The following is a 22,138-nucleotide window of genomic DNA, read 5'->3' on the forward strand; positions in this document are numbered from 1 at the left end:
ATTTGGACGAGAGCCAGACTTTATCCCCAGGGCGGAATTGAGGAGGGTCCAGACGTTTTTTGTCAGCGTGTCTTTTCATACGCTCGGATGACAGAAGGAGTGCGGACCGGGTACTCTCCCATATGGAGGAAAATTTGTTAAGAGATTCCGCAGCCGGATTGTCCGCCGAGGTGGAGACGGGAAACGGGATCCGAGGATGCTGACCGTAGACTACAAAAAACGGGGATTTGGAGGAAGACTCGCTCTCGTGATTGTTGTACGAGAATTCGGCCCATGGCAGGAGATCCACCCAGTCGGAATGGTGGGCATTAACGAAGTGCCGAAGGTAACTGGTCAGGTTCTGATTGATCCGCTCCACTTGACCATTAGACTGTGGGTGGTAAGCGGAGGAGAAGTCCAGGGTGACGTCCAGCAATTTACAAGTGGCTCTCCAGAAACGGGAAGTGAACTGTACCCCACGATCCGACACGATGTGACGGGGCAGGCCATGAAGACGGAAGATGTGGCGGATAAAGTCTTTAGCCAGCTCGGGTGCAGACGGAAGACCTGGCAGTGGAATGAAGTGAGCCATCTTGGAGAAGCGGTCAGCGACCACCCAAATGACCGTACAACCGGCAGAGATGGGCAGATCAGTAATGAAGTCCATCGCTATATGCTGCCAGGGGGCAGCAGGTACTGGCAGAGGTAGGAGGCGGCCGGCCGGCAGGTGTCTCGGAACTTTGTTGCGGGCGCAGGACACACAGGCAGAAACAAAGTCTATTACATCCTTGTGCAGGTTAGGCCACCAGTAGTGCCGGGTAATAAGCTGGAGGGTCTTTTTCTGACCGGCGTGGCCAGCTAGTTTAGACGAATGACCCCAGTGTAGGATCTTCTCCCGATCAGGTACTGGTACGAACGTCTTACCAGGAGGAAGACGATTTAGACTCACGGGAGCCACCTGCATTACTCTGGCGGGATCGATGATATGTTTCGGATCCTCCTCGAGATCAGACACCAGAAAGGATCGAGACAAGGCGTCCGCCTTGACGTTTTTGTCAGCCGGGCGAAAATGAAGGACAAAATCAAAACGAGCAAAAAACAAGGACCACCGGGCTTGGCGCGGGTTAAGTCTCTGGGCATGCTGGAGGTAAGCCAAGTTCTTGTGGTCAGTGTAAATTATTACCGGGTGAAGAGCCCCCTCGAGCAGGTAACGCCACTCCTCCAATGCCAGTTTGATGGCCAATAACTCTCGGTCTCCTATGGAATAGTTGCGCTCAGAGGAGGAGAAGAGTTTAGAGAAGAAGCCACAAGTTACCATCCTCCCGGAAGATGATTTTTGAGTAAGTACCGCTCCGGCTCCAGAGGAGGAGGCGTCAACTTCCAGGAAGAACTGCTTGTTGCCATCTGGGCGATGCAGCACCGGGGCGGAAGAGAAGGCCTGTTTAAGGGAAAGAAAGGCCTCCTCTGCTTCGGGTGGCCACTCTTTGGGATTAGTACCTTTACGGGTGAGCGCAGAAATTGGGGCCGTCCGGGAAGAGAAGTGTGGTATGAAGAGGCGGTAGTAGTTGGCGAAGCCCAGGAATCGCTGAATGGCCTTCAACCCCTCCGGTCGGGGCCATTTCTCGATGGCAGACAGTTTCTCAGGATCCATTTGTAGGCCGGTCTGAGAGATAATGTAGCCCAGAAACGGAAGCGAGGTCTGCTCAAAGAGGCACTTCTCAAATTTAGCGTAGAGATGGTTCTGCCTTAGCCTGAGCAGGACCTGACGAACGTCCCTCCGGTGAGTCTGGAGATCCGGAGAGAAGACCAAGATGTCGTCCAGGTACACCACTACGCAGGAGTAGAGAAGGTCCCGGAAGATGTCATTGACCAACTCTTGAAAGACGGCAGGAGCGTTACAGAGACCAAAGGGCATTACCAGGTATTCATAGTGGCCGTCCCGGGTGTTGAATGCCGTCTTCCATTCATCCCCCTGACGAATACGAACCAGGTTGTACGCCCCACGAAGGTCCAGTTTGGTGAAGATCCTAGCCCTCCTCAGACGATCAAATAATTCTGGAATGAGCGGAAGGGGGTACTTATTCTTCACCGTGATCAGGTTTAGGCCTCTATAGTCTATACAGGGACGGAGAGAGCCGTCGTTCTTTTTGACGAAAAAGAAGCCTGCTCCCGCCGGGGAGGTAGATTTCCGGATGAATCCTCTGGCCAGATTCTCCTCAATATATTCGGACATTGACCGGGTCTCAGCAGCGGATAAAGGATAGATACGCCCACGGGGAGGAGTAGTACCGGGTAGCAGATCGATGGGACAGTCGTATGGTCTATGTGGTGGTAATGTCTCTGCCTCCTTTTTATTAAAGACATCTGCATAAGACCAATAAGGAATCGGAAGTCCAGGTAGATTAGCTGGGGTAGGAGAGGGACGGACGGGATGGACGGGTACCAGGCAGGTTTTATGACAGTCTTGTCCCCAGCGAAGGACCTCTCCGGTTTGCCAGTCTAGCACGGGTGCATGTCTCTGGAGCCAGGGCAGACCTAGCAAGAGGGCGTGAGAGAGTCCAGGTAGAACATGAAAGGAGATACTTTCAGAGTGCAGCATTCCCACCTGCAGGGTAATGGATTCGGTGATGAGTTGAATGGGGCGAGGTAAGAGGCCCCCATCCACGGCAGCGACAGACAAGGGTACAGCCAGAGGTTTGGTGGGGATGCGGTATTTCTCAACCAGGGACTGTGAAATAAGGTTCCCGGCTGCTCCAGAGTCAAGTTGGGCTAGTTCGAAATAACGGTTCTCCCCGTAGATGATCGAAACTGACAACAGCAGGGATGGAGAGGATTTATTCTTGTCTAGGTGGACCTCTCTGAGCGAACCTAGACACAGGCGTTTCCCGACCTCTCCGGGCAGGCACGGATCCGGTGCTCCTTACTGCCACAGTAGAAGCAGCTCCCCTCGGCACGGCGTGAGTCCTGACGGGTTTTGACCATCTTGGTCTGGTCGACCTGCATAGGCTCAGGAGAGTGTACCTGGGGAGAGATGGAGGGAATGACGGGTTTCTGGAAAGTAGGAGCTAAACGTGGAATCCTTCTCTCACGGGTGACCTCTTTGGCACGCTCCTGGAACCGTAGGTCAATCCGGGTGGCAAGAGTTATTAAGTCATCGAGAGTGGTAGGAATGTCCCGACCGGCAAGTTCATCTTTAATACGGCCGGACAGACCCTCCCAGAAGACGGAAACCAGAGCGTCGTTATCCCAGGCCAGCTCCGAGGCAAGGGTACGGAACCGTATGGCATATTGGCCCACGGTGAGACTCCCCTGACGGAGGCGTAGCAACGATGATGCAGATGAGGTCTTCCGTCCGGGTTCGTCGAAGACTTTCCGGAAAGCCGAGAGAAAAGCAGGCAAGTTGGACACCAGGGGGTCTCCTCTCTCCCATAGAGGATTTAGCCAGGCCAGGGCCTCCCCGGTGAGATGGGACATGATAAAGGCAATTTTGGCCCGATCGGAATTAAACTGATGGGACAAAAGTTCAAAGTGCAGGGTGCACTGATTTATGAAGCCCCGAGCCAGGACGGGGTCGCCTCCGAAGCGAGGAGGTGCAGAGAGCCGGGGTCCGGGGTAGGATACCATAGTATTAGTGGGCAGCGGAGCTGCCGGATTGCAAGATATGGCACTGGCGGAGGTTGTTGGTGGATCAGACAGAGTGTTCAGGCGAGTATTAACATTCCGCAGGTGACCCAGGATGGCCTCCTGTTGGGACCTCTGACGGGACAGTTCAAGACAGAGGTCCGAGAGCGAGGGAGCTTGGGTGCCACCGGGTTCCATGGCCCGAGCAAACTGTAACGGGTCCGGGAGGCGGAACCTCTGAGCTACTATACAAGGGGGCGGCCCTTGTAAGGGAGCGGGTGGCAGTCTCTGGATGAACGGACAGGGAGTTACGGCAAGTGATCAGGGCAGTCTCTGGGTAAGGGGTAGGTACGACCTGTGATGGCAGAGCCTCCGGGTAGGCTAGCAGGCAGATGGTAGATGTGTGCTCCCAGGTGAGCAAGCGAGAGTCTCTGGAATAGCAGGTGGTCACGGCACGTGACGGCGGAACCTCCGGGCTGGCAGGCAGGTAGGTAACGGAGAAGCGCTCCCAGGTGAGCGGGCAAGAGTCTCTGGAATAGCTGGTGGTCACCGCACGTGACAACGGGACCTCCGGGCTGGCAAGCAGGCAGGTAATGGAGATGCGCTCCCAGGTGAGCGGGCAAGAGTCTCTGAGATAGCTGGTGGTCACAGCACGTGACAACGGAGCCTCCGGGCTGGCAAGCAGGCAGGTAGCGGAGAAGCGCTCCCAGGTGAGCGGGCAAGCTGGTCCATAGACAGACTGACCGGAGTTGTAAGGCAGACCGTCGGACCTCAGGCAAGCAGGCAGGTAGCTGATGTGCGCTCCCAGGTGAGCGGACAAGTTGGTCCTTAGACAGACTGACCGGAGTTGTAAGGCAGACCGTCGGACCTCAGGCAGGCAGGCAGGTAACAAGTATTCAGGCAGGAATCAGGCAGGTAACTAGCAGGAAACTGGCAGGAAACTGGCAGGTAACTGGCAGGTAACTGGCAACGGGACCTGAGGGCTGAAGCACAGGTGAGACACAGGTGCAAACAACATTGCTCGGGCACCTCCATTTTGGAGGAGGTGCCTTATATATGATGAAGTCCTCCGGCCATTGGCCGGGGACTCTTTAGGGCGGCGCGCGCGGCCCCTTTAAGAGGAGGGGAGCGCGCGCGCCCTAAGCACAGGGGCCGGGAAGGAGCGCGCGCTGAGAGCAGAGCAGGAGGAGGACGCCGGGACGGAGCGCGCGCTGACAGCAGAGCGGGGGAAGGAAGCCGGGCACGGAGCAGAGCGGTGAGGGGAGCAGCGTCCCTGCCTAGCAGAGGGCAGGGACGCCGGCACTACACCTACTTCTTAGGAAAACTGGAAAAAGTTGTTTTCTCTTTGCAAACATTTGTGCCAAATTTAAATTATTTGTAAACTTGTCCCATAGTTATTTTAGAGTTTATCCCTTGCCAGGATTACCCTTTACAAAGTGTAGGCATGTCTATTTCCTCCATACAGTGAAAGATAAAACGTGTATAGCATTTAGGTCACATTATAGCTTTCCTGCTGCTCTTCTGAGAAATCTGTTTTGGGATTTTTATTTTTTGTATTTAAATCCGCAATATGCTTCCAGAGATATGGGCCTTTCTGTTTAGTGCTAATTTTTAAGGTCTTTACCAAGGCAGGCGATGCCCGCAGGATTCTTTGGTAGGGGGAATGCAAGGGGGGGGGGGGGGGGGCATGTATTTTTTCTGCTTCGCAATATATTCTTAAAAGAACTATCCCCTTGGTAAAAACTATAAAACTTGGCACCAACAAAAAAAAAAAAAAGCCCATCACTGTGAAGCAAAAAACTGAATACTCAATAGAGCACCAGAAATACAATAAGAACAAAATCTGGCCACTTTTGACCTGGTGATAGGCCCTCTTAATGTTTTATTGATGACTATTTGTAAAAGCTTGGTACAAGAAATTATACATGTACAGGACACATGTATAGGACTAGTTAGGCTATGTGCGCATGATCAGGCAATAGCAGCATTTTGGACGCAGTGTATTTTCACTGCATCCAAAATGCTGCGTTCTAATCACGCAGGTAAATGCGCATGTGTTCATTGAACAATGTGGATCTAGCACATCCACTAGATTTTGTGAAAATTTCTGACAGAAATTGATGCACTGTGGCTCGTAAACCTGCGCCGCGGGTGAGTTTACACAGCGTCAAATAGAAGCACAATGGGCATGGGATTTCTATAAATCCATTGTGCTTGTAATGTAGAACCCAGCGTTTTGACCCAGCGAAAATATGCTGCGTCCAAAACACTGCTATTCCTGATCATGAGCAAGCAGCCTTAATCAAGAAAAGTGACCTGTATTAAATCTCCGAAACTAGACTGCAAGGTACTTTTGGCATCAGTCAGAGATTCGATTAGTGTTTCTGCTACAAAGACATAGTAAAAATAAAATGTGATGTTAAAGAAATTCTGCTGACCAAAATGTTATCTGCTAAACCTTCCTAAATATGCCTGTAATTTAGTGTAGTTATATTGCAATACTTACAGATTGTCGTCTTCCAATTTCCAGCAACGCTCCAGTCCTCTTCTGGGTCACGTGATTGCTCCTCATTTTTGCGGGCTGACACTTTCATGAATATAAGCTTATGGAACCTCAGGATCAGGCACCATAGACTTACATTGTGAATGCAACAACCAGTGTGATCTGATCCTGCAAGTCAGAATAGTCATCATGTGAGAACTCGAGAAACACCGTAAACCAGGGAAGACCGCAATTGCTAAGTATTGTACTATAACTAAACTACATTACAGACATATTTAGAAAGGTTTAGGGGATACCATTTTTGTTGGGAGTGCCTCTTTAATAAAGACATGACATGGAGATCTACTAAGCAAAGCAAGACAAACTTTATTATTTCAGTGGATAATTGTTATTGCTGTTATTTGGTACTGTGGTTTAGATTTTACTAATATACAGTACAGACCAAAAGTTTGGACACACCTTCTCATTTAAAGATTTTTTTCCGTATTTTCATGACTATGAAAATTGTACATTCACACTGAAGGCATCAAAACCATGAATTAACACATGTGGAATTATATCCTTAACAAAAAAGTGTGAAACAACTGAAAATATGTCTTATATTCTAGGTTCTTCAAAGTAGCCACCTTTTGCTTTGATGACTGCTTTGCACACTCTTGGCATTCTCTTGATGAGCTTCAAGAGGTAGTCACTGGAAATGGTCTTCCAACAATCTTGAAGGAGTTCCCAGAGATGCTTAGCACTTGTTGGCCCTTTTGCCTTCACTCTGCGGTCCAGCTCACCCCAAACCATCTTGATTGGGTTCAGGTCTGGTGACTGTGGAGGCCAGGTCATCTAGTGTAGCACCCCATCACTCTCCTTCTTAGTCAAATAGCCCTTACACAGCCTGGAGGTGTGTTTGGGGTCATTGTTCTGTTGAAAAATAAATGATGGTCCATGTTAATATTATATATATATACACACACACACACACACACACACACACACAATATATGAATTTCTCAAATTATACATGCAAGCTTTGCTCGTAAAAAGCAATTAATTGACCTCTAATCTGCCCTTAAAGGGGTTGTCCAGAATTAATTTTTAATTGCACATTGTTTTGCATGTTTGCAAGCCTAACACAGCTTATACGTGTCCTTCCCAGGTCCAAGACTTATATATGGATTCTGGCTGCCTCCATGAATAAATATACACAAAGTTATAAAAGGCAAATTCTCAGTAATTTGGTCTGTATACTCAGTGTACAAGGAGGAGTCTTCATCTCAGGAAGTTCTTTAGACTATTGTGTACAGTGAGATAGACTAATATATATGACAAAAGGCTCTTATTGGTAGTACGAGTCACAGGTGTGATGCTACCTACTGTCAGACATGACTAGACACATTCTTCAAATTTTTTTTTTTTGTAACAAATATTCCTAATTGCATGTACTGAGCAGTAGCCGTGTTGTTTTCCTAACGGTAAGAAAGGATTCATCTATTCTGCTCCACGCAGAACACTATTGAGGAGATCCATCTAAATAGCTGAAAAGCTGTATTCAGACATTCCCCAGACGTAACCATTTACTTGAAAGAAGTAAATGGAGTACAATATATGGAAATCTCGCCTCTATATCACCAGTGCTCAGTTTTCTTTCTAGGACACAGTAGTGTAGTCTAGCAAGCTAATGTCTCTGGCAAAAAGTGGGTCATGTCCGGAGATGAAAGTCAAAGAAACACCAAGAACTCCTATGGAGTCTCTATTATATCAAGTGACCCAATGGACATGTAGAAAACGTACAATTTATGCTAAGAAAGAAATAAAAATGTAGTAACATCATATATGACGACATATTGGGGCCTATTGGTAAAAAGAGCACTTTATTGTTTAATATGTACAGCAGGTCTGGACTGCTGGAAAAAAAGGCAAGCATGGTCTCTTTTGGTGTTTTCAAACATTTTCAATTAGATTATAAAACAATTGGAGCACAATGAAAAGGAGCTAGAAAATTATTACAAAAGCGGAATAAAAAGTCCCATTAAAAGTCCATAATATTGCACATATAAAGTTGTTGAATCAATTTTCAATGGGGCTGGTCCTATGTTGGAGCAGAAAGTCAAAGAACTCTGTTATAAGCAAAATAAAAAAGCAAAGTTAGGGCCCTTTAGCACAATCTCAATCTAAATAGTGTCATAAAAACTCACAGACCACCAATATCACAGCAATACTTTGACAAGGGGGTTCTTCTAATCAGGAAGCAACTATTAGGACAGATGTTAGATTGTGGGTTTACACTTGGCTGTTGTTCTCAACACTCAAGGTGTTCCTCTCCCAAAATAAGTGCATAAATCTTTAAAAATCAGTAGCTACTGACAAAGCAGCATAGTATAGTCAACACATCAATAAAATCCGATTCCAGGAAAAACAAGAAAAAAAAACATAGGCTAAGCATTCTACCTGACACAGAGTTTCAGTTTCTACCAGGGGTATGTGTAAGTATAAAACCACATCTTCTAATTAAAGAATGCCCCATTAGTACCATATGGAAAATAACAAAAAAAAAACTAACAAAATACAGACTACTCAATGGACCAGCAGGAATAAAAAAGGCGCAAACCTGGACATATTTGACAATGGTGACAGGTTCTCTTTAAGTGCACCTACACTAGCCCATCCCCTTAACTAAGCTTATAATACATGCCTTTAAACATATGGAAAAGAGTCCTTTAACAAAACATTTTTAATCAACTAAAAGCAAGAGCAAAAATATACACAGAGGCCTTACTTTCAAAAACTAGTTCACATCTCCATAAATTATTCTTTAGAAAAGGAAAAATTGTATTCTACTTCCAACATGTGGTGTAGGTCTTGTGACAAAGTCACTGGTAAAGTACTGAATAGGAGATATGTATCACTGAAGTTGTTAGCTTCAGTGATATGAACCTAGGGAAAATGCTCCAGCACACCGAGTACTGAGAGGGGTTAATTGGCCATTTTTAAGAGCTAGGTTTTTATGTGAACAGCTGAAGAGTGGGTGGGAGACTATTCACCATATCTGCACCCCAGGGTGGGTTTTAGAAGGTAGTCAGCCTTTTGAAGCACTCAGTGTTCGGTGTGCCTGGAGGCAAGAGCTCCAGAGAGCTCTGTTTATAGTATAGGCCAATTACTGGACCCTGTTTTTCCAATTTCCCCGCAGCCAACATATAGACTGTGCTATATGTTATCTTTTGTTTTACCGTTATGCCAGAAAGATAATGTATATTTTGTTGAACCCTGCACTGGTTTATACCATATTTTTTAATAAACCAGCAGAAGATTAAAACAAGAAACGTTCCTGTGTCTACTTCTGTGAGCAGTCGAGTGAGTCAATCTACTACAGTCTATATGTGTCTTTTCACATGTTACAGACTCCATCGTAAAAACTCCAGGGGTTGAAATCGGCTTCCATTCATCCAAAGTGGGGTTATTGCAGACGAACAGGTGTGTAAACGGACCAGCCTTGACAATCAAATATGTTGCTTTATGTGAATGCAGAATAAAGAATGGAAGGGAAGAAAACTCTTATATCTAACAATGCGTTTATATTTAGCATGAATCATACACTGCCACTAGTTTTTATGCCAATATATAAGAGCAACTTGAAAAAAAAAAAAAAAAAAAAGAATATTTATAGTTCACATAACGCAATTGTGCAGCTACAAATTTGTTGCACAACTCTTGCGAACACAGCTTGAGGAACTGTACTCCTAGGCTCCACTTTTACTTATCAATGTGATCGTGCATACTCTTGATCGCATCCTTTTCAGAGATGCACACAAACGGCTTTATTACATTCTGAATCAAAAATTGCTATAACAAAAGTATTTATGCAGTCACTATAAGATAGTGCCAAAAAAACAAGTTGTAGGAGCTAAATATAACCAATATTTAAATATGTACTAGAAAGGCTAAAAACCTTATAAACGACATTTACATTCAAACCATATAGTTACGTACAGTACAGACCAAAAGTTTGGACACACCTTCTCATTTAAAGATTTTTCTGTATTTTCATGACTATGAAAATTGTACATTCACACTGAAGGCATCAAGACTATGAATTAACACATGTGGAATTATATACTTAACAAAAAAGTGTGAAACAACTGAAAATATGTCTTATATTCTAGGTTCTTCAAAGTAGCCACCGTTTGCTTTGATGACTGCTTTGCACACACATTCTACTGTAGGTTGAATAAAGACCTGGGTCCATAAAGTTCAACCTTCTTTCCCTAATTGTACATTGTGTCTAATTTAACTGTAACCCACAATGTTATGTGTGTCAAGGAAATCATCCAGGCCTTTTTTGAAAGCTGTTGTTGCACTTAAGTTTTTAAAGTGGAAATCCAATAGCCTTCTCTTTTTAATATCTTCCTCTCTCCAATTATACTTTGAACTTTCTATTCCAGAGTGGTGGGAAACACTAACTCGTTTTACCTTTTTTACAATACTAATATGCTCACTCACACATTTCTATCATTTTCTACATATTTTTTTTTTGCTACAAGGAATTCTAATCAGGTAAATCACACCTTTATGATCATAAGTCATAAATATTTGATAAAGTTTTCCTTTCCATCAGTGCCTTCAAAAGACTTACCGTTTTAACCCTTTTTATTTTTGTTTCTTGACAAACAACTTAAATACAGCCCTTACCCATCTTCATTTTATTTTCACCCCTTATATGAAGTTGACGGAGCTGTGCGGTTCCACAACTGATGACATCCAGCTTTTTCTGCAGCCATCTTTAGTTATGCTGGTTTGTGGCACATTCTGCTTTCAGTTTTGTTTTTAGTAAGTAAAATATATGCTCGATCAGGATGAGATCAGGTGACTAATTTGTCAATTGAACAGTATTCCATAACTTTCTCCTTCTGGAGTACTTTTGTGATGTGTGAGTCATCCATCTTTACAGTCCCATCAGTTTTGCGGCATGAGCAGTATGTATGGCTCTACACTTCAGAATTCATCCGGCTACCTTTATTGGCAGTCACATCTTCAATAAGCATCAGTGACAGTACCATTGGCAGATATAAAAAAAGACAGGGCCGTAACATACCTCCAACATGTTAGATGATGTAGCATGCTTTAGATCAGAAACGCTTTCTTTCCTTCTTCATATTGTTTTCTCAACATTCTGGTATGAGTCTGGCTGTGACACGTGTCACTACTCACGGACAAGCTCTTGACGCTGGGTAGTCAAGAGGTCCAAGGTCTAAAGCCAGGAGGGTACGTCATAAACAGAGGGGAGATAAAAAGGTGTAGTCAGCTAACAGTCTGAGGTCAGAAACAGACCATAACAGCAAAAACAACCCCAATATAAAATCTAACTTTTATTACAGATCATTAAAAGAATCAATACAGATGGACATAAAACATTAAAAAAGAAGTGTCAGTACAATAGGGTATGTATGGATCACAGGGGGGCAATATATAAAGAACATACAAAATTACCCTAGGTTTCCCTCCAATCCTACCTGACAGCGGACGTTTAGCACCCTAGCGATACGATTTGGTGTTCCCGTTCCACGTTGGCTCTCCCTTGATGACCCTATTTAACCCTTATAACAAACACATATGAGAACACAATAACAAATAGATACAAGCAGTGGTACAACACAACCACACTGGGTCCTTTGTAAAATGGTAAGATTCAAATCAATCAAGTTCTTGTGAAGGGATAAGTGACCTTATGTATAGTTTAATTATGATAGTGTGTCAGTATAGAACACTGATAGATGGCAAATGCCCACACAATAATAGTGTATACAGAGACAGTAAGATAAGATTTTAAATACCTCAAAAGGAGATCTGATGCAAGTTATACACCAATATTAGAGTGCAATCATGCAGGATAAAAAAAACCAGTCTCCAAAATTATACATCTGAGAGGCAATAATCAAAGGGCTCATAGACAACAAATGCCCACACAATGTTAGTGTAAACCAATGAAATAATACCAATTTTAAAGAGATTTCAACGCAATACTGCTGTCAAAATACACACCAATATTAAAGTACTATTGTACAGATAAGGAGACAACCTCCAAGATTATGCATCAGAGAGGTAGTAATTGAGTAAAAAATCTCACTGTACAGACAATAGATGTCTTCTACATTAGAGTAACTTATAAAACATTAACCACATGAAAAAAAGGCACAGACGTGTCATATATAAACACTAGTTATCATATAGCACATAGAATGGACTTATCTGTAGTTGATTGTGGTATCTCAGGTAGCCAAAGTCATAGAACTTGCTCTATAAGGTGTACCAGTGCATAGGAAGTCCCATATCCATGGCACTACAAGTGCCAGCTGTTCTAACACGTTTCACCCCCTCCTAAATCAGGGGACATATGAGGAGACGAGCATAATAGGTGGATGGGCAATACTGATGTAATCGCCCTAGTTCAGCAGAGTCAATACCCATACCACTGTCTCAAGGAGAATCCCCATTTAAATACCTGCGCGCCAAATCGCAACAGCCTATCACCGCTGACACGCAACTTGCGGGTCAGAGTAAGAGAGGAAAACCGGTTAGCGCCTCAGTGCATGCTCTCCGTGACGTCATTTGCTGCCGCGTCATTGTGGAACGCAACGCACTACAGTGGCATCATTACCGCCGTAGCAGGGTAGAACGCACCACATTCCACTGAAGTCATTTCCTCTTCCGGGGTCTTGCTTCTCAGTATCACAGAGGAATGCTTAATGCATTCCACCTATGCACAGATCCTCATAGATCACTGCAAAAAGAGCAGTGAAGTGCATAGTGCAATCCACCAAATTTTAGTCAACCAGACTAATTAGAAGGGTATTAGTCAAATACAGATTGACCACTACCCCATGTGACATAAAAATGAGAAAAAATTAGGCAAAAGGCAGGGCAAGTATTAGTAAATAGATCAAATCAGTTAAGTCACAGCCCAAAAACAAATATATATTAAAATACAGGTATTGATAATTTTCTCCAATGGAAAATGTCCATGAGAAGAACCTCCCTAAAATGATATACTGGGGGGATAAACAGATATAAAATGGTCAAAACAGACTAACATAAGGCCTGAATGGAATCATTGTCGTGTGGACACGTCGCGATTAGGCTCAAAGCTAGAGAAGTTTAGCTGTTCATTGATTCGAGCCAGAAGATCCACCTGCATTCACGCTGAAGGATCCTCCTATCCCAGTCTCCCTGGCGAATGGAGGGGGCAATGGTTCAATGGTACAAAATGAGAAAGATTTCAGAACACCGTGATGGACGGAATTGATGTGTTTAACGAGTGGTGTGTCTCTTCCGTTCCTAATGTCACCCAGGTGCTCTCCAATACGGACAGGCAGTTGCCTCTTTGTTTTACCAACATAATCCTTGGGGCATGTGCAAGTGCACATATAAATTACCCCAGTGGTTTTACAGTTGGCAAATGATAAAGTTTTGTATACCCTCTTGGTGGTTGCACTAGTAAAAAGTGTTCGAGGGTGTAACATGTTGGCAAAAACTGCAGTGTCAACACCTGAATGTGCCCAGAGATCTCATATCAAGCCAAGTCCCGTTTCTTGGGGGTGGTGTGGAGTCGCTATGCACTAGGTGGTCCTTCATCGATTTACCCCGTCGATAAGTTACTGATGGGTATGGGGAGATCCATTTGTTGATATCTGTATCCGTTTTTTAAGATCCTCCAATGCTTTCTCAAAATTCCCATGACCTTGGCCTGCTGGTCATCAAAAGTGCCAATAAGTCTGGTGATTCTTTATTTAGGCCCTGTAACTTTTTTGTGGCAGTCGGCTAAGCAATATATAGCTTCGATCACAGAGCCTGTAAAAATTGCAGATCAATTATATTCACACAGCGTGTAGACTTTTGTATTGTTTTCAGGTGTTTTTTGCACCATGCTTCTGGTTCGCATTTTCATACTAAAGACCTTAAATTTTAGTTACCAAGTACAGATGTACATGTATCATACTGTTCTAAGACAACTCTATCCGCCTCTCTTAGCCGTTTAGGCCCCCATTTCTGCATTTGTGTGCATTTTAAGACACACGCAACATTGTGAGGGTTTTTTTTCTGATTTTTTTTTTTTTTTTTTTTTTTTTAAGTCTATACCATATCTACAGGTGCATCTCAATAAATTAGAATATTGTCAAAAAGTTATTGTAATGAAGAACTGAAATAAATTAAGTGAAACTCATTATATAGAGTCATTACAAACATAGTGATCTAGTTCAACTGTTTATTTCTGTTAATGTTGATGATTATGGCTTACAGCCAATGAAAACACAAGTCATTAGCTTAGTAAATTAAAATAACAAAAAACACCTGCAAAAGCTTCCTAAGTATTTAAAAAGGTCCCCTAGTCTGTTTCAGTAGGTTCCACAATCATGGGGAAGACTGTTGACTTGACAGATGTCCAGAAGGCAGTCATTGACACACTCCACAAGGTCCCAGAGTTCCAATTTTTATTTGGAAATCAAGGTCCCATAGTCTTGAGGAAGAGTGGAGAGGCACACAATCCAAGCTGCTTGAGGTCTAGTGTGAAGTTTCCACAATCAGTGATGGTTTGGGGAGCCATGTCATCTGCTGGTGTAGGTTCACTGTGTTTTATCAAGACTAAACTCAGCACAGCCGTCTATGAGGAAATTTTTAGAGCACTTCATGCTTCCCTCTGCAGACAAGCTTTTTGGAGATGGAAATTGCATTCTCCAGCAGGACTTGGCACCTGTCCACACTGCCAAAAGTAGCAATACCTGGTTTACAAACAACAGTATCACTGTGCTTGATTGGCCAGCAAACTCGCCTGACCTTAACCCCATAGAGAATCTATGGTGTATTGTCAATGCAGACAAGCTGAAGGCTGCTATCAAAAGCAACCTGGGCTTCCATAACACCTCAGCAGTGCCACAGGCTGTTTGGAGAAATCTATAGTCGATATTGTATGTTGATAAGCTGCTAGTGCAGTAGGTGGGGACTGCAGTTTTAGCTTCTCTGTCTGACAGGTCACGTATGTTTCAGTGATCTCTCAGAGACAAGAGGCAGCCAGTGGGCAGGGAATATGGAGAGAAGGAGAGCTGGAAGTGCAGTCCCCACCCACTGCACTGACAGCTCACTGGAGTACAACTCAACTATGGATTCTAAAATGGACCAGCTCAAAAGAAACATCTGAAAAATCTTTGTGCACATAGCCTAAGGTGCAGTCTTAATTCAGATCCATGGGAACATTTCTGTTGCCCTGTAGCCACAACTTTATTTAAAGTCTTACATTAAAGGGGTTGCCCGTAGAGCTGGAGCGAGTGGATTCACAGTAGCTGGTCCATTGGCCATGCCAGTAATCTATGGTCATCAGACAACCTCTTACCTGATGGCATTAGCAACTCTCGAATAGCTGGCCTACATCGTACATCGCAGTGGCATGAAAGACATGATGTCATGTTGACAAAAGTAGAGATGTAAATGCCATCGGGTAGGCGTTGGTTCTCCCCTACAGCCACAATATTACTGTGGCAACCTGTGGACTCGGTCCCTTTGTTAGATATGTAAAATGTTGCACACAAGTAGCAGTAGAGTCAGAACAGTGAAATAACACCTTCTACTGCTGCGTCCCCACTTGTCTAGTCTTTACATTGTCTGTGGAGGTCCGAGCCTGTGTACTCCACGTGACATCTACAATCACTCACGTGGCCTGAGTGGTTACCCTTATAGTAGGGGGCGCAGTGCTGGATTTGGTTAGGACAGATTTGACGCTACTTTGTGCAGCACTTCACATACAATACAGACCAAAAGTTTGGACACACCTCATTTAAAGATTTTTCTGCATTTTCATGACTGAAAATTGTACATTCACACTGAAGGCATCAAAACTATGAATTAACACATGTGGAATTATATACTTAACAAAAGTGTGAAACAACTGAAAATATGTCTTATATTCTAGGTTCTTCAAAGTAGCCACCTTTTACTTTGATGACTGCTTTGCACATTCTTGGCATTCTCTTGATGAGCTTCAAGAGGTAGTCACCGGAAATGGTTTTCACTTCACAGGTGTGCCCAGTCTGGTTTAATAAGTGGGATTTCTTGCCTTATAAATGGGGTTGGGACCATCAATTGTGTTGTGCAGAAGTCTGGTGGATACACAGCTGATAGTCCTACTGAATAGACTGTTAGCGGCTTTTTTCTTGCGATAATACAAATTCTAAGTAAAGAAAAACGAGTGGTCATCATTACTTTAAGAAATGAAGGTCAGTCAGTCCGAAAAATTGGGAAAACTTTAAAAGTGTTCCCAAGTGCAGTTGCAAAAACCATCAAGCGCTACAAAGAAACTGGCTCACATGAGGACCGCCCCAGGAAATGAAGACCAAGAGTCACCTCTGCTTCTGAGGATCAGTTTATCAGATTCACCAGCCTCAGAAATCGCAGGTTAACAGCAGCTCAGATTAGAGACCAGGTCAATGCCACACAGAGTTCTAGCAGCAGACATCTCTTCAACAACTGTTAAGAGGAGACTTTGTGCAGCAGGCCTTCATGGTAAAATAGCGGCTAGGAAACCACTGCTAAGGACAGGCAACAAGCAGAAAAGACTAGTTTGGGCTAAAGAACACAAGGAATGGACATTAGACCAGTGGAAATCTGTGCTTTGGTCCGATGAGTCCAAATTTGAGATCTTTGGTTCCAACCACCATGTCTTTGTGCGACGCAGAAAAGGTGAACGGATGGACTCTACATGCCTGGTTCCCACCGTGAAGCATGGAGGAGGAGGTGTGATGCTGTGGGGGTGCTTTGCTGGTGGCACTGTTGGGGATTTATTCAAAATTGAAGGCATACTGAACCAGCATGGCTACCATAGCATCTTGCAGCGGCATGCTATTCCATCCGGTTTGCGTTTAGTTGGACCATCATTTATTTTTCAACAGGACAATGACCCCAAACACACCTCCAGGCTGTGTAAGGGCTATTTGACTAAGAAGGAGAGTGATGGGGTGCTACGCTAGATGACCTGGCCTCCACAGTCACCAGACCTGAACCCAATCGAGATGGTTTGGGGTGAGCTGGACCGCAGAATGAAGGCAAAAGGGCCAACAAGTGCTAAGCATCTCTGGGAACTCCTTCAAGATTGTTGGAAGCCCATTTCCGGTGACTACCTCTTGAAGCTCATCAAGAGAATGCCAAGAGTGTGCAAAGCAGCCATCAAAGCAAAAGGTGGCTACTTTGAAAAACCTAGAATATAAGACATATTTTCAGTTGTTTCACACTTTTTTGTTAAGTATAAAATTCCACATGTGTTAATTCATAGTTTTGATGCCTTCAGTGTGAATGTACAATTTTCATAGTCAAGAAAATACAGAAAAATCTTTAAATGAGGTGTGTCCAAACTTTTGGTCTGTACTGTATCTCTAATGACACTTCGGCCGTGCGCAGGGACTGGCTGCCTATTTCTGTCACTCACTGCCGCCATGAGGATTACCAGGCCTGGCTTCCACCTTTAGGCCATGTACAGCGGCACAGACCTGGCTCACATGGTACCATCTCTGCGCCCCGCTGTACAGGACTCCACGGCACAGCATCTCTGCGCCCCACTGTACAGGGCTCCACGGCACAGCATCTCTGCGCCCCACTGTACAGGGATCCACGGCACAGCATCTCTGCGCCTCACTGTACAGGGATCCACGGCACAGCATCTCTGCGCCCCACTGTACAGGGCTCCATACAGGGGTGGGCTGGGTGGAAGAGGGGCAATTGCCCCCCAGGCCGGTCATCCAGCAGAGGTTTTGGGTCACCCGGCCATCAGCCATCGCGTTAATACTGCCGCAGCCACTCTCCTCTGCACGCGCCCTCCTATCGGGGCGCACGGTCTGATGGGAGGGCGCACGCAGAGGAGAGTGGCCGCTTAGCTAGTGAAAGGGGGGTGGTCCGTGGGCCCACAGGTAGGTAGGGATCAGCAGAGGTATTTATTTTTAATCTGGGGCCATTATACTGTGTGGAGCACCATGTGGGGGCGGTGTATACAGTACGGACTATGTGGGGCCCATTATACAGTATGGAGGACTATGTGGGGCCCATTATACAGTACGGAGGACTATAATCATTATATTCGATAAAGAAAAACTTCAATTGTAGACATATTTTTTAATACCGTATTTTTCGGACCATAAGACGCACCTAGGTTTTAGAGGAGGAAAATAGAAAAAAAAAGTTGAACCCAAAAATGTGGTCATGATGCACTGTTATGAGGGAGGGAATCTGCTGCTAACACTGGTATTGGGGTAATGTACTCCATTTTTGTTAATTACCTCCATCCTGGTATGTATGGCCTCTCCTTCCTGGTATACGTGGCCTTCATCCCCATCCTGGCATGCATGGCACCCCTTGATCCCCCATCCTGGCATGCATAGCACCCCCTTGATTCCCCATCCTGGTATGCATGGCACCCCCTTGATTCCCCATGCTGGTATGCATGGCACCCCCTTGATTCCCCATCCCGGTATGCTTGACACCCCCTTGATTCCCCATCCCGGTATGCTTGGCACCCCCTTGATTCCCCATCCCGGTATGCTTGGCACCCCCTGATCTGCATCACGCAGCCCCCCCCCCCCCCAAAAAAAAAATAAACAATCATACTCACCTCTCTCCTCCAGGGCTGCGTCCCGCTCTGCTGACGACACTCTCACCGTGTGAGCTACGCATGGAGTCCCTGCCATGCGCCCTCACACAGTGAAGTGGTGTGCCGGAATAGTCACTGCTCCCCATACCGGGACTATGTGCGCGGGGAGCAGTGACCATTCACTCTTTCACTCTCTTCAATAGCGCAAACACTGTAACCTCAACGCGGCTCCTGCTGCACTCGGTGATCATTGTGCCCGCTATTAAAGACCATGAATATTCACTACAACCCATAGGAGTGGGTTGTAGCGAATATTCATGAGCTTTAATACCGGGCACACAGACCTCCAGCCGCAGCAGGAGCCGCGCTGCTTCCACAGTGTGCGCGCGCTATTAAAGGAAAATTAATATTCCCTGCTCCCCATGCCCATGGGGAGCAGGGAATATTCATTTTCTTTAGCAGCGGGCATAGTGTAGGCTGCAGCAGGAAGCTGCTTCTTCATGCGACCTGCTCCTCCACCGCTACGACTCCCCTCCTCCACCACCACAGAACATATGTTCGGACTATAGGACGCACCCTCCACTTTTCTCCAAAATTTTGGAGGAAAAAAGTTTGTCTTATAGTCCGAAAAATACAGTTTGACATCCCTGGCTTTAAAGGGAACCTGTCACGGCCTAGCTACTATCTACACTGCCCCCATTGCTTGGTTAGTGATGCAATGTGCATCACTAACAAGCTTTTTCCATTAAAATCGGTAGTATAATGATTTTATAACATTATATATACACTTTGTCCTACCAGCTCGGTTTCATTCATAGGGATGTGATTCTGCTATTCTGTCAGGGGCGGCGCCACATTCAGTCACTGCTGGTGACGCCCACGTATTTGAATATTGCTCCCAGCAAGCGCTATTATTGTGGGGCGCATGCGCATTTCTACATGTCCGACGCTGGTCCCTGCGTAGTGAGGCTGTGCCGTTGCTCATAGCCCACTGCTGTATGCTTGCCCCCTAGGCCAAAATTTGCCAGCCAGCCCCGGGCCCCACGGCACAGCACCTCCGCGCCGCCCCCGCCGTACTGGGCCCCACTACGGCACAGCACCTCCGCGCCGCCCCCGTCGTACTGGGCCCCACTACGGCACAGCACCTCCGCGCCGCCCCCGTCGTACTGGGCCCCACTACGGCACAGCACCTCCGCGCCGCCCCCGCCGTACTGGGCCCCACTACGGCACAGCACCTCTGCGCCCCCGCCGTACTGGGCCCCACTACGGCACGGCACCTCTGCGCCCCCGCCGTACTGGGCCCCACTACGGCACGGCACCTCTGCGCCCCCGCCGTACTGGGCCCCACTACGGCACGGCACCTCTGCGCCCCCGCCGTACTGGGCCCCACTACGGCACGGCACCTCTGCGCCCCCGCCGTACTGGGCCCCACTACGGCACGGCACCTCTGCGCCCCCGCCGTACTGGGCCCCACTACGGCACGGCACACACTGCACCTCCGCCGTACTGGGCTCCACGGCACACACTGCACCTCCGCCGTACTGGGCTCCACGGCACACACTGCACCTCCGCCGTACTGGGCTCCACGGCACACACTGCACCTCCGCCGTACTGGGCTCCACGGCACACACTGCACCTCCGCCGTACTGGGCTCCACGGCACACACTGCACCTCCGCCGTACTGGGCTCCACGGCACACACTGCACCTCCGCCGTACTGGGCTCCACGGCACAGCGCCCCCCCCCCGCTGTACTGGGCTCCACGGCACAGCACCTCCACCGTACTGGGCTCCACGGCACTGCACCGCCCCCCGCTGTACTGGGCTCCACGGCACTGCACCTCCACGCCCCCGCCGTACCGTACTGGGCTCCACGGCACAGCACCTCTGCCGTACTGGGCTCCACGGCACAGCACCTCTGCCGTACTGGGCTCCACGGCACAGAGCCCCCCCCGCTGTACTGGGCTCCACGACACAGAGCCCCCCCCGCTGTACTGGGCTCCACGACACAGAGCCCCCCCCGCTGTACTGGGCTCCACGACACAGAGCCCCCCCCCCCGCCGTACTGAGCTCCACGGCACAGCACCTCTGCCGTACTGGGCTCCACGACACAGCACCTCTGCCGTACTGGGCTCCACGACACAGCCCCCCCCTCGCTGTACTGGGCTCCACGGCACTGCGCCCCCCGCCGTACTGGGCTCCACGGCACTGCGCCCCCCCGCCGTACTGGGCTCCACGGCACTGCGCCCCCCCGCCGTACTGGGCTCCACGGCACTGCGCCCCCCCGCCGTACTGGGCTCCACGGCACTGCGCCCCCCCGCCGTACTGGGCTCCACGGCACTGCGCCCCCCCGCCGTACTGGGCTCCACTGGAGGCACTGCGCCCCCCCGCCGTACTGGGCTCCACTGGAGGCACTGCGCCCCCCCGCCGTACTGGGCTCCACTGGAGGCACTGCGCCCCCCCGCCGTACTGGGCTCCACTGGAGGCACTGCGCCCCCCCGCCGTACTGGGCTCCACTGGAGGCACTGCGCCCCCCCGCCGTACTGGGCTCCACGGCACTGCGCCCCCCCGCCGTACTGGGCTCCACGGCACTGCGCCCCCCCGCCGTACTGGGCTCCACGGCACTGCGCCCCCCCGCCGTACTGGGCTCCACGGCACTGCGCCCCCCCGCCGTACTGGGCTCCACGGCACTGCGCCCCCCCGCCGTACTGGGCTCCACGGCACTGCGCCCCCCCGCCGTACTGGGCTCCACGGCACTGCGCCCCCCCGCCGTACTGGGCTCCACGGCACTGCGCCCCCCCGCCGTACTGGGCTCCACGGCACTGCGCCCCCCCGCCGTACTGGGCTCCACGGCACTGCGCCCCCCCGCCGTACTGGGCTCCACGGCACTGCGCCCCCCCGCCGTACTGGGCTCCACGGCACTGCGCCCCCCCGCCGTACTGGGCTCCACGGCACTGCGCCCCCCCGCCGTACTGGGCTCCATGGCACAGCGCTCTCACCATGGTGTGGCTTATTAGCACCATGTTACAGCATGGCCACTGGCAGCATGTGGCCACATACACACCTGAGCCATAGCCAAAACTTTCCCTCACCTCCAATACATAGTTACCTACAAGGTAGGAGCCCCAGCTGGAGGACACCCTCCATTAGTAAGCCGCCTCCCGCAGCCTAGAAGGCACTTCACTCTGCATCATTAGCTGCCAGCACAAAGGGCAATTCGTGCACAGCCATTAGCACTCTCCGTGCCAGCAGGCAGGCCAGCCCTCTCAGCCCTGGGAGCTGCCTGAACTTTCCAGCAGAGGCCTTAGTCACTCAGCGAGGGGCGGGAATGCGAGAAAAAAATCCACATTTTCTTTCCCAAATAAGTCGAAAAAGCCGTGCTCCTTTTTAAGGCGGGAAACGCCCTGCGCGTGCTGACGTCACCGCC

The 22,138-nt window shown here is 48.0% G+C and overlaps 1 protein-coding gene and 1 long non-coding RNA gene across 6 annotated transcripts in view; one reads left to right on the plus strand and one right to left on the minus strand.

The window, feature by feature from the left end:
* TPM4 (tropomyosin 4) overlaps positions 1-22,138 on the plus strand; it is a 113,079-nt gene that overhangs the window by 58,845 nt on the left and 32,096 nt on the right. The window lies entirely within an intron of this gene.
* Positions 6,458-22,129, minus strand: LOC141273665 (uncharacterized). 4 transcript variants are annotated; one of them, XR_012322119.1, is made up of 4 exons: positions 21,825-22,129; positions 11,602-11,685; positions 11,184-11,339; positions 6,458-7,015 (listed from the first exon to the last, which is right to left on the minus strand). It is a non-coding gene; the product is annotated as an uncharacterized lncRNA (long non-coding RNA). The 4 variants fall into 4 exon arrangements; XR_012322120.1 differs by having other exon boundaries at positions 21,821-22,129; XR_012322118.1 differs by lacking the exon at positions 11,602-11,685.

Source organism: Phyllobates terribilis, unplaced genomic scaffold, assembly GCF_046119375.1.
Source record: "Phyllobates terribilis strain yellow unplaced genomic scaffold, ASM4611937v1 Scaffold_1__5_contigs__length_1240528914, whole genome shotgun sequence".
Classification (NCBI taxonomy): domain Eukaryota; kingdom Metazoa; phylum Chordata; class Amphibia; order Anura; family Dendrobatidae; genus Phyllobates; species Phyllobates terribilis.